The sequence below is a fragment of the Bubalus kerabau genome, unplaced genomic scaffold, assembly GCF_029407905.1.
Source record: "Bubalus kerabau isolate K-KA32 ecotype Philippines breed swamp buffalo unplaced genomic scaffold, PCC_UOA_SB_1v2 scaffold_31, whole genome shotgun sequence".
NCBI classification, from domain to species: Eukaryota; Metazoa; Chordata; class Mammalia; order Artiodactyla; family Bovidae; genus Bubalus; species Bubalus kerabau.
This window is the reverse complement of record NW_026577885.1, coordinates 2,637,445-2,650,602: the sequence shown is the minus strand read 5'-3', so window position 1 is coordinate 2,650,602 and position 13,158 is coordinate 2,637,445.

Below are 13,158 nucleotides of genomic sequence, written 5' to 3'. Positions count from 1 at the left end.
CTCGAGTTGCGGCGGGATTCTCGAGTTACGACGGGGATCTCAGCCTTCCCCTTGGGTTGGCCCTGGGAAGCCCAATCTTCCCCTCGGGTTGCGAGGGAAAGCTGGGGGTAGCGCTCGAGTCACTGCAGGGCCGAAGAGACCTCACCTAGGCGTGTGTCCGGGACCTAATATTCCTCTCCAGGGAAGGCAGGGATCTCGGGGTTGCATTCCAGGCTCCCGCGGGGAGTCAGGCCTCGTCTCGAGGGGAAGCCAAGGACTCCGCTCTCCTCTCGAGTCGCGACGCGGGTCTCTTGGAGCCCCCTGAGCGGCCTCAAGGGAGTCCAGCCTCCTCTTCCGTTTGGAGAGAGGACCCGGGATTGCTCTCCAGGCCATGCAGGAAAAGAAGGCCCTCAGCTCGCGAGGACGGGGGCGTCTCAGGGGTTTCCTCGAGCTGCGGCGCCCGTGGGGGTTTTCTCCCGAGGCACGACGAGGATCTCAGGGAGCATCTCGTGCGGCGCCAGGGAAGTCAGGTCTCCCTGCGCGTGGCCAGGGGGAGCGCGTCCTGGCTCTCGAGTCACGGGAGGGGACTAGGGCCTCGAGACGCGTTGAAGAAGGACTCTCGAGGTCTTTCTCGGGGGGCGGCGGGAAACCCTCGTGTCTCTCGCCTTCTGCCGGGGACCTTAGGGAACTTCCCAGGGTGCCTCTGAGAGGCGAGGGATCCTGTGGAGTTGGCGGGGCCCCTCGGGACTCCGCTGGGTCTGGCGCAACGGAAGAGGGCCTCACTTCGAGGGGAGGCAAGAACCTCAAGCTTCCTCACCGTTTCGGACTCCGACCGCAGGGTCCCTGCAGAGTTGGGACAGGAGAGTCAGGCCTCGTCTTGTCTGAGGAAGGGAACCCCGCTGGCCTCTCGAGGTGCTCAGGGGGTCTCAGGCCCCTCGTCGAGCTGTGTGTGGAACCCGCGGGTCTTTGCGGACGATGCACGGGGGTGGCAGTGCCCCTTCGTGTTGTGCCTTCACCCACAGGGTTGCCTTCGAAGAGGGGTCCGGGCCTCGGGTCCTTCTCAAGAGCGGACCGGGGAATCGGGGGCGTTCGGCATGTGGCCCCACCCACGTGGCTCGTCTCGAATTTCCTCGTGAGACCGGCCTCATCCTGAGGTGCGCCGGGAAGGCCGGGAACCCCTTCCAGACCACGCAGGGGAATCGCCTCTCCTGTCGCGATCAGGAGGGGAGAAGGGGCTCAGAGGAAGCGGTGCCGGGACCCTCGGTGTTCCTCTCGAGGGAACCCGGCGTGTCGGGGGACTTTTGGGGGTCGCAGGAAGGCTTTCAGGGAACGTTTCGCCCTTCAGGGCGGAACAGGGGACTTCCCTTGAGACGGCGTGGCGGGCAAGGGCCTCGTCTTGCCAAGAGGTGGGAACCACGTGGTTTTTCTCGAGTTGCGGCGGGATTCTCGAGTTACGACGGGGATCTCAGCCTTCCCCTTGGGTTGGCCCTGGGAAGCCCAATCTTCCCCTCGGGTTGCGAGGGAAAGCTGGGGGTTGCGCTCGAGTCACCGCAGGGCCGAAGAGACCTCACCTAGGCGTGTGTCCGGGACCAAATGTTCCTCTCCAGGGAAGGCAGGGATCTCGGGGTTGCATTCCAGGCTCCCCCGGGGAGTCAGGCCTCGTCTCGAGGGGAAGCCAAGGACTCCGCTCTCCTCTCGAGTCGCGACACGGGTCTCTTGGAGCCACCTGAGCGGCCTCAAGGGGGTCCAGCCTCCTCTTCCGTTTGGAGAGAGGACCCGGGATTGCTCTCCAGGCCATGCAGGAAAAGAAGGCCCTCAGCTCGCGAGGACGGGGGCGTCTCAGGGGTTTCCTCGAGCTGCGGCGCCCGTGGGGGTTTTCTCCCGAGGCACGACGAGGATCTCAGGGAGCCTCTCGTGCGGCGCCAGGGAAGTCAGGTCTCCATGCGCGTGGCGAGGGGGAGCGCGTCCTGGCTCTCGAGTCACGGGAGGGGACTAGGGCCTCGAGACGCGTTGAAGAAGGACTCTCGAGGTCTTTCTCGGGGGGCGGCGGGAAACCCTCGTGTCCCTCGCCTTCTGCCGGGGACCTTAGGGAACTTGCCAGGGTGCCTCTGAGAGGCGAGGGATCCTGTGGAGGTGGCGGGGCCCCTCCGGATTCCGCTGGGTCTGGCGCAACGGAATAGGGCCTCACCTCGAGGGGAGGCAGGAACCTCAGGCTTCCTCTCCGTTTCGGACTCCGACCGCAGGGTCCCTGCAGAGTTGGGACAGGAGAGTCAGGCCTCGTCTTGTCTGAGGAAGGGAACCCCGCTGGCCTCTCGAGTTGCTCAGGGGGTCTCAGGCCCCTCGTCGAGCTGTGTGTGGAACCCGCGGGTCTTTGCGGACGATGCACGGGGGTGGCAGTGCCCCTTCGTGTTGTGCCTTCCCCCCAAGGGTTGCCTTCGAAGAGGGGTCCGGGCCTCGGGTCCTTCTCAAGGGCGGACCGGGGAATCTGGGGCGTTCGGCATGTGGCCCCACCCACGTGGCTCGTCTCGAATTTCCTCGTGAGACCGGCCTCATCCTGAGGTGCGCCGGGAAGGCCGGGAACCCCTTCCAGACCACGCAGGGGAATCGCCTCTCCTGTCGCGATCAGGAGGGGAGAAGGGGCTCAGAGGGAGCGGTGCCGGGACCCTCGGTGTTCCCCTCGAGGGAACCCGGCGTGTCGGGGGACTTTTGGGGGTCGCAGGAAGGCTGTCAGGGACCGTTTCGCCCTTCAGGGCGGAACAGGGGACTTCCCTTGAGACGCCGTGGCGGGCAAGGGCCTCGTCTTGCCAAGAGGTGGGAACCACGTGGTTTTTCTCGAGTTGCGGCGGGATTCTCGAGTTACGACGGGGATCTCAGCCTTCCCCTTGGGTTGGCCCTGGGAAGCCCAATCTTCCCCTCGGGTTGCGAGGGAAAGCTGGGGGTTGCGCTCGAGTCACTACAGGGCCGAAGAGACCTCACCTAGGCGTGTGTCCGGGACCTAATATTCCTCTCCAGGGAAGGCAGGGATCCCGGGGTTGCATTCCAGGCTCCCCTGGGGAGTCAGGCCTCGTCTCGAGGGGAAGCCAAGGACTCCGCTCTCCTCTCGAGTCGCGACGCGGGTCTCTTGGAGCCCCCTGAGCGGCCTCAAGGGAGTCCAGCCTCCTCTTCCGTTTGGAGAGAGGACCCGGGATTGCTCTCCAGGCCATGCAGGAAAAGAAGGCCCTCAGCTCGCGAGGACGGGGGCGTCTCAGGGGTTTCCTCGAGCTGCGGCGCCCGTGGGGTTTTCTCCCGAGGCACGACGAGGATCTCAGGGAGCCTCTCGTGCGGCGCCAGGGAAGTCAGGTCTCCATGCGCGTGGCGAGGGGGAGCGCGTCCTGGCTCTCGAGTCACGGGAGGGGACTAGGGCCTCGAGACGCGTTGAAGAAGGACTCTGTAGGTCTTTCTCGGGGGCGGCGGGAAACCCTCGTGTCCCTCGCCTTCTGCCGGGGACCTTAGGGAACTTGCAAGGGTGCCTCTGAGAGGCGAGGGATCCTGTGGAGGTGGCGGGGCCCCTCGGGACTCCGCTGGGTCTGGCGCAACGGAAGAGGGCCTCACCTCGAGGGGAGGCAGGAACCTCAGGCTTCCTCTCCGTTTCGGACTGCGACCGCAGGGTCCCTGCAGAGTTGGGACAGGAGAGTCAGGCCTCGTCTTGTCTGAGGAAGGGAACCCCGCTGGCCTCTCGAGTTGCTCAGGGGGTCTCAGGCCCCTCGTCGAGCTGTGTGTGGAACCCGCGGGTCTTTGCGGACGATGCACGGGGGTGGCCGTGCCCCTTCGTGTTGTGCCTTCCCCCACAGGGTTGCCTTCGAAGAGGGGTCCGGGCCTCGGTTCCTTCTCAAGGGCAGACCGGGGAATCGGGGGCGTTCGGCATGTGGCCCCAACCACGTGGCTCGTCTCGAATTTCCTCGTGAGACCGGCCTCATCCTGAGGTGCGCCGGGAAGGCCGGGAACCCCTTTCCAGACCACGCAGGGGAATCGCCTCTCCTGTCGCGATCAGGAGGGGAGAAGGGGCTCAGAGGAAGCGGTGCCGGGACCCTCGGTGTTCCCCTCGAGGGAACCCGGCGTGTCGGGGGACTTTTGGGGGTCTCAGGAAGGCTCTCAGGGACCGTTTCGCCCTTCAGGGCGGAACAGGGGACTTCCCTTGAGACGCCGTGGCGGGCAAGGGCCTCATCTTGCCAAGAGGTGGGAACCACGTGGTTTTTCTCGAGTTGCGGCGGGATTCTCGAGTTACGACGGGGATCTCAGCCTTCCCCTTGGGTTGGCCCTGGGAAGCCCAATCTTCCCCTCGGGTTGCGAGGGAAAGCTGGGGGTTGCGCTCGAGTCACCGCAGGGCCGAAGAGACCTCACCTAGGCGTGTTTCCGGGACCTAATATTCCTCTCCAGGGAAGGCAGGGATCTCGGGGTTGCATTCCAGGCTCCCCCGGGGAGTCAGGCCTCGTCTCGAGGGGAAGCCAAGGACTCCGCTCTCCTCTCGAGTCGCGACGCGGGTCTCTTGGAGCCCCCTGAGCGGCCTCAAGGGAGTCCAGCCTCCTCTTCCGTTTGGAGAGAGGACCCGGGATTGCTCTCCAGGCCATGCAGGAAAAGAAGGCCCTCAGCTCGCGAGGACGGGGGCGTCTCAGGGGTTTCCTCGAGCTGCGGCGCCCGTGGGGTTTTCTCCCGAGGCACGACGAGGATCTCAGGGAGCCTCTCGTGCGGCGCCAGGGAAGTCAGGTCTCCATGCGCGTGGCGAGGGGGAGCGCGTCCTGGCTCTCGAGTCACGGGAGGGGACTAGGGCCTCGAGACGCGTTGAAGAAGGACTCTGTAGGTCTTTCTCGGGGGCGGCGGGAAACCCTCGTGTCCCTCGCCTTCTGCCGGGGACCTTAGGGAACTTGCAAGGGTGCCTCTGAGAGGCGAGGGATCCTGTGGAGGTGGCGGGGCCCCTCGGGACTCCGCTGGGTCTGGCGCAACGGAAGAGGGCCTCACCTCGAGGGGAGGCAGGAACCTCAGGCTTCCTCTCCGTTTCGGACTGCGACCGCAGGGTCCCTGCAGAGTTGGGACAGGAGAGTCAGGCCTCGTCTTGTCTGAGGAAGGGAACCCCGCTGGCCTCTCGAGTTGCTCAGGGGGTCTCAGGCCCCTCGTCGAGCTGTGTGTGGAACCCGCGGGTCTTTGCGGACGATGCACGGGGGTGGCCGTGCCCCTTCGTGTTGTGCCTTCCCCCACAGGGTTGCCTTCGAAGAGGGGTCCGGGCCTCGGTTCCTTCTCAAGGGCAGACCGGGGAATCGGGGGCGTTCGGCATGTGGCCCCAACCACGTGGCTCGTCTCGAATTTCCTCGTGAGACCGGCCTCATCCTGAGGTGCGCCGGGAAGGCCGGGAACCCCTTTCCAGACCACGCAGGGGAATCGCCTCTCCTGTCGCGATCAGGAGGGGAGAAGGGGCTCAGAGGAAGCGGTGCCGGGACCCTCGGTGTTCCCCTCGAGGGAACCCGGCGTGTCGGGGGACTTTTGGGGGTCGCAGGAAGGCTGTCAGGGACCGTTTCGCCCTTCAGGGCGGAACAGGGGACTTCCCTTGAGACGCCGTGGCGGGCAAGGGCCTCATCTTGCCAAGAGGTGGGAACCACGTGGTTTTTCTCGAGTTGCGGCGGGATTCTCGAGTTACGACGGGGATCTCAGCCTTCCCCTTGGGTTGGCCCTGGGAAGCCCAATCTTCCCCTCGGGTTGCGAGGGAAAGCTGGGGGTTGCGCTCGAGTCACCGCAGGGCCGAAGAGACCTCACCTAGGCGTGTGTCCGGGACCTAATATTCCTCTCCAGGGAAGGCAGGGATCTCGGGGTTGCATTCCAGGCTCCCCCGGGGAGTCAGGCCTCGTCTCGAGGGGAAGCCAAGGACTCCGCTCTCCTCTCGAGTCGCGACGCGGGTGTCTTGGAGCCCCCTGAGCGGCCTCAAGGGAGTCCAGCCTCCTCTTCCGTTTGGAGAGAGGACCCGGGATTGCTCTCCAGGCCATGCAGGAAAAGAAGGCCCTCAGCTCGCGAGGACGGGGGCGTCTCAGGGGTTTCCTCGAGCTGCGGCGCCCGTGGGGGTTTTCTCCCGAGGCACGACGAGGATCTCAGGGAGCCTCTCGTGCGGCGCCAGGGAAGTCAGGTCTCCATGCGCGTGGCGAGGGGGAGCGCGTCCTGGCTCTCGAGTCACGGGAGGGGACTAGGGCCTCGAGACGCGTTGAAGAAGGACTCTCGAGGTCTTTGTCGGGGGGCGGCGGGAAACCCTCGTGTCCCTCGCCTTCTGCCGGGGACCTTAGGGAACTTGCCAGGGTGCCTCTGAGAGGCGAGGGATCCTGTGGAGGTGGCGGGGCCCCTCGGGACTCCGCTGGGTCTGGCGCAACGGAAGAGGGCCTCACCTCGAGGGGAGGCAGGAACCTCAGGCTTCCTCTCCGTTTCGGACTCCGACCGCAGGGTCCCTGCAGAGTTGGGACAGGAGAGTCAGGCCTCGTCTTGTCTGAGGAAGGGAACCCCGCTGGCCTCTCGAGTTGCTCAGGGGGTCTCAGGCCCCTCGTCGAGCTGTGTGTGGAACCCGCGGGTCTTTGCGGATGATGCACGGGGGTGGCAGTGCCCCTTCGTGTTGTGCCTTCCCCCCCAGGGTTGCCTTCGAAGAGGGGTCCGGGCCTCGGGTCCTTCTCAAGGGCGGACCGGGGAATCTGGGGCGTTCGGCATGTGGCCCCACCCACGTGGCTCGTCTCGAATTTCCTCGTGAGACCGGCCTCCTCCTGAGGTGCGCCGGGAAGGCCGGGAACCCCTTCCAGACCACGCAGGGGAATCGCCTCTCCTGTCGCGATCAGGAGGGGAGAAGGGGCTCAGAGGAAGCGGTGCCGGGACCCTCGGTGTTCCCCTCGAGGGAACCCGGCGTGTCGGGGGACTTTTGGGGGTCGCAGGAAGGCTGTCAGGGACCGTTTCGCCCTTCAGGGCGGAACAGGGGACTTCCCTTGAGACGCCGTGGCGGGCAAGGGCCTCGTCTTGCCAAGAGATGGGAACCACGTGGTTTTTCTCGAGTTGCGGCGGGATTCTCGAGTTACGACGGGGATCTCAGCCTTCCCCTTGGGTTGGCCCTGGGAAGCCCAATCTTCCCCTCGGGTTGCGAGGGAAAGCTGGGGGTTGCGCTCGAGTCACTGCAGGGCCGAAGAGACCTCACCTATGCGTGTGTCCGGCACCTAATATTCCTCTCCAGGGAAGGCAGGGGTCTCGGAGTTGCATTCCAGGCTCCCCCGGGGAGTCAGGCCTCCTCTCGAGGGGAAGCCAAGGACTCTGCTCTCCTCTCGAGTCGCAACGCGGGTCTCTTGGAGCCCCCTGAGCGGCCTCAAGGGAGTCCAGCCTCCTCTTCCGTTTGGAGAGAGGACCCGGGATTGCTCTCCAGGCCATGCAGGAAAAGAAGGCCCTCATCTCGCGATTACCGGGGTGTCTCATGTGTTTCCTCGAGCTGCCGCGGCAGTGTGGGTTTCCTCACGAGGTACGATGAGGATCTCAGGGAGCCTCTCGTGCAGTGCCAGGTTAGTCAGGTCTCCATGCGCGTGAAGAGGGGGCGCGTGTCATGGCTCACGAGTCACGGTAGGGGAATCGCGACTCAACACATTTTGAAGCACTCTCGAGGTCTTTCTCGAGTCATGGCAGAAAACCCAGGGTTCCCTCGACTTGTGCCTGTGACCTCAGGGAGCTTCTCATTGTGCCTCTGAGAACTCAGGGATACTGTGGAGTTGGTAGGGGCCTCTCGGGACTCCACTGGGTGTGGTGCAATGGAAGAGGGCCTCATCTCGAGTGGACGCAGGAACCTCAGGCTTCCTCTCCGTTTCTGACTCGGATCCCATGGTCCCTGCAGAGTAGGGACAAGAGAGTCACACCTAGTCTTCTGTTGAGGAATGGACCTTCGTTTGCCTTTCGAGTTGTTTACAGGGTGACAGGCCACTTGTCGAAATGTCTGTGGGACCTGCGGGTTTTTCTGGACGATGCACGCGGGTGTCAGTGCCCCTTCGTGTTGTGCCTTCATCCACAGGTTTTCCTTCAAAGAGGTGTGCTGGCATAGGGTTCTTTTCAAGAGTGGACCGTGAAATTGGGGTCTTTCGGCATGTGGCACCACCCACGAGGCTACGTCTCGAACTTCCTCATGAGACCGGCCTCATCCTGAGGTGCGCCCGGAAGGTCGGGAACCCCTTGCAGACAGAGAAGGGGAGTCGACCCTCCTGTCGCAATCAGGAGAGGAGAAGGGGCTCAGATGAAGTGGTGCCGGGAACCTCGGTGTTCCCCTTGAGTGAGTCTGGTATGTCGCGGAACTTTTGGGGTCGCATCAAGGGTGCCAAGTACCGTTTCGCACTTCAGGATGGAACGTGGGACTTCTCTTGAGATGCTGTAGTGGACAAAGGGCCTCATCTTGCGATGACGAGGGAAACACGTGGATTTTCTCGAGTTGCGGTGGGATTCTCGAGTTACGACGGGGAATTCAGGCTTCCTCTTGTGTTGGCCCAGGAAGTCTAATCTTCCATTCGAGTTGCCAGGGAGAGCTGGGGATTGGGCTCCATTCACTGAAGGGCAAACTAGACCTCATCTAGGCTTGTATCCAGGGCTTAATGTTCCTCTCCATAGGCGACAGGGATTTGGGGTTGCATTCCATACTCACCCGGGGAGTCAGGCCTCATCTCGAGGGGAAGCAAAGGACTCCACTCTCTTCTCGAGCCGCGACAGGTATCTCTTGGAGCCCACTGAGTGGTCTTTGCTCTGTAGGAGAGCTCTAGTGTACATAAGCCTGTACATAAGTGAACACAGACATTCTGTGTGCATGTTGCTGCTTACCCAAAATAGGGCCACAAGGAGCCTCATGCTCTCCATGCAGCGCGGAAGCTGTGCAGCCACGCAGCAGCTGAAGAATCCAACCAATTGCTCTTTTCTTACCTCTGACAGAGCTCGCATTGCCGTAGCTCTTGGCAGTTTAGAAACACTGGACCCTAACCCCTCTCAAAGTAGGCCTGGGTTCTAGTTCGAATAGAAAGTCAATAGCGGAGCTGAGGACAGGAACGCGGCAGTCATTTATCACACGCTCCTGCAGCCTGCTACTACAGGGACACTAACGCTAGAAGCTAGGAATGTCTTTGCAAGGTGTGCAAAGGACAAGGGAGAACCTCGACCCTGACTCTAGTATTTCAGCCCCCTGAGCAGATCTGAGGTTCTCCCGCTGTAGAAGCTAACCCATTCCTTTCAAATACAGGCTTCCTAACACAGGGCCAGTTGGCTGCTTGCTCTTCCACGAAGCAGGCTTCCTTAACTTGCAAACTGCGAATTCCGCTTAACAGCCTGGAGGAAAATCGCTTCTTGGAAGATTTTTTTCAGAGGTTGTATCCTCGGAGCTGGGGCCAAGCTAGGGGACCCATACTGACAAGGGAAGGCAAAACCACATCCAATGTCTTTGCTCTGGAGGACAGCTTTGGTGAGCCTAAGTCTTTCAGGAATATTTCTGGCTCCAACAGAGTCAAATTCTGTGTGTGAAGCTGCACAGCCAAAATAGGGGAACAGAGAGCCTTATTCTCTCTGTGTAGCTTTGAAGCTGTCATTCAAACAACAGCTTGAGAATCCATACAATGCTCTCCCTTACTGCTAAGAGAATTCTCATTGCTGTCGTCCTTGACAGTTTGTAGAAATCCGCACCCTAACCCTTCTCCAAGTAGGCCTGGGTCCTAGCTCGGAACAACAGGCAACGGCGGAGCTGAGGCCAGTAAGGCACAAGTGAGGTCTCACACACTCTTGCAGCCTGATCGTCCAGTAGCAGTAAGGCCTCTTTTTCCCTGTAGGAGGCTCGCTTGCCTTGCCTCCTGTGAACTGCATTTCCCAGCCTGGGCGCAAAGCTGTTCCTGGAGATTTTTTCTCAGGGGCTGTTTCCCTGGAGCTGGGTCGGACCTCGGGGGCCCAACTCACAGGGGAAGACAAAACCACATGGACAGGTCTATGCTCTGTAGGAGAGCTCTAGTGAACCTCATCTCTCAGGAACATTCTTGGCTTCTACAGAGACACCTCTGTGCATGAAGCTACACACCCAACATAGTGGCAAAGGGAGTCTGATTCTCTCCGTGGGTGCTGATGCTTTGTGGCAAAGCACCTGCTAAGAATCCGTCCGCATAGGCTTCCCTCACCTTGACAGAGGTCTCATTGCTGTAGTCCTTGGCAGTTTGGAAAGAAGCTGACCCTTACCCTTCACCAAGTAGGCCCTTGTCCTTGTTTGAATGGAAAGGCAGTAGCTGAGCTGAGGCCAGTAAGGCGCCAGTCAAGTCTGACATATTCCCGATGCCTGCTCCTTCATGGAAAATAACGTTAGAATCTGGGAATGTCTTTGCAAGGCTGGCAAAGGGCAGTCAGGAACCTCGACCCTGCCTCTGGAATTTCTATCTTCTCAGCACATCTGGCGGTCTCGGTCAGGAGAAACTAACCCATTCCTTGCAAATATAGGCTTCCAAACACAGGCCGGTTGGCTGTCTCTTCTTGCCGAAGGAAGCTTGCTTATCCCACCTCCTGCGAACTCCGCTTCCCAGCCTGGGGGATAAGAGGTTCTTGGAGATCTTTTCTCAGAGGCTGTTTCCACGGAGCAGGGGCCGATCCCGGAGACCCACACGCACAGGAGAAGGGAAAACTGCATGGATAAGTCTTTGCTCTCTAGGAGTGCTCTAGTGAACCTCAGTCTATGCGGAATGTTCTTGGCTCCAACGGGGACATCTCTGTGTGGGAAGCTGCATAGCCAACATAGAGACACAGAGACCTGATTCTCTCTGTGCAGCTTTGACGCTGTCGTTCAAACAACAAATTGAGAATCCACACAATGCTCTCCCTTACCACTGAGAGAGTTATCATTGCTGTAGCCCTTCGCAGTTTCTGGAAATCGGCACACAAACACTTCTCCAAGTAGGCCTGGGTTCAAGTTCAGATGAACATGCAATAGCGGAGCTGAGGCCAGTAAGGCACCAGTCAGATGTCACACACTCTGGCAGCCTGCTCCTCCAGGGACAGTAAGGCCTCTATTTCCCTTCAGGAAGCTCGCTTGCCTTACTTCCTGTGAACAGCGTTTCCCAGCCTGGGCGCAAAGCAGTTCCTGGAGATCTTTTCTCAGGGGCTGTTTCCCCGGAGTTGGGGCGGACCTCGGGGACCCAACTCACAGGGGAAGGCAAAACCAAATGGACAGGTCTATGCTCTGTAGGAGATCTCTAGTGAACTGCCGGGGTCCAGCGCCAGCTGATCCAGGGTATTCGAAGCAGAGACGGCGTAGGCGAGGGTCAGGGAACAACTGCTTAATTAAACGTTAATTAAGGATATAAAGAGTAATAAAATGAGGATAGCTCAGTAGGAAAATTCAGTGGAGAAAAGAGGCTGAGTAGCTTGGTTTACGCGGGGGACCAATAAAACTTCAAGACAAGAAGCTTGCACCACTTACGTAGGCCGCAGGCGTCCTTCCGTTCTCCCGAAGGAGAGGAGACACTGAGACCTCCCCGGTCGGATCTTAGAAGCCCAGGCAAAATTAGTAAGCTTGGTGGGTTCCGCGCTCCAGATGGAGACTCAACCAGAGTGAGAGAGAGAGAGAGACATGGGGAGACCAGTATTTCGAGAAACTGATCCCAATTCTTTCTTTTCCATGGTCTACTTTTATACACTGAGATGTTATGCAAAAGTCACGTGGGGTCAGCAGTCCTGACTTTTATCAAAGTCAGGTGCTTCATACAAAAGTATACAGAGGTCTTAGGGGTGTTACATCATCTTCTGGCCGGGGGGCCTGCTGACAATTTACGACCCTCTCCTTGTGACAGCGGTCAGTCAACCAGGACACTTATTTCTCCAGGGGTGATTATTCTTAAAACAGACGCCACCCAAATAAAGTTACATTCCTATAGGGTGAGGGTGTAGTGGGTTTTAGTTAAGGAAAGAATTTACTTAGCCTAAGGTCTAACGTGATTTATATCAAAGGTTAATACTTATTTCTTCTATATATTCATTAATGTGTATAAGGGCAGGGGATGTGGAGACTTAGCAGTAAACATCAGCTCAACAAATGAAAGACCCTTCACCAATATGATTTCTAATCAGCCCATTATACTTATACTAATAATTTTCTAACTTTTCTAAGGAACCTGTTTTTAGAAGGTTTAAAGCATCTCGTGCCTCTCATGGTTGGGAGGCTGTGAGCAATCACATGTGGCCGGACAAGCCTGTCAGGCAGGCTAGAGAACCTTCAGAGGAGTTTGTAGGTTAAAACACTCTTGTCACACCCAGGGGTTTTTATCAACTGGAGCTCTAGGTTAACGCCTTCTCCGAAAGAGGTGGTGGGGGACAGCCCCCCGTAAAGTCAGAGGTGTAGGTGAGAGCACAAAGTAGTAAGGTAGGCAGGCTCTGGTTATGGGGGTAGATGCTCGAGGATTTCCAGGGGGACTCCTGAGGCTCGATCCCACCTTTGCGTATGTCGAGCCTCCTTCCTCATGACTTTGCCATGGGCGGAGTGCCTCACTCTGGCCCCCAACAGTGAACCTCCTCTCTCAGGAACATTCTTGGCTCCTATCGAGACACCTCTGTGTGTGTAGCTACACACGCAACGTAGGGGCAAAGGGAGCCAGATTCTTTCCGTGGGGTGCTGATGCTTTGTGGCAAAGCACCTGCTTGAGAATCCATCAGCTTACGCTTCCCTCGCCTTGACAGAGGTCTCATTGCTGTAGCCTTTGGCAGTTTGGAAAGAAGAGGACCCTTACCTTTCATAAAGTGGGCCCTTGTCCTAGTTTGAAAGGAAAGGCAAGAGCTGAGCTGAGGCCAATAAGGCGCCAGTCAAGTCTGACATATTCCCGAAGCCTGCTCCTTCATGGAAAATAACGCTGGAATCTAGGAATGTCTCTGCAAGGCTGGCAAAGGGCAGTCAGGAGCCTGCACCCTGCCTCTGGAATTACCGATTTCTGAGCAGATCTGGAGGTCTCCTTTAGGAGAATCTAACTCATTCCTTCCATATTGAGACTTCCCAAAACAGGCCGGTCGGCTGCCTCTTCGTGCCCGAAGGAGGCTTGATTTTCCTGCCTCCTATGAACCCAGCTTCCCAGGCTTTGGGAAAAGCGGATCTTGAAGATCTTTTCTCAAGGGTTGTTTCCACGGAGCTGGGGCTAAGCCTGGAGACCCAAA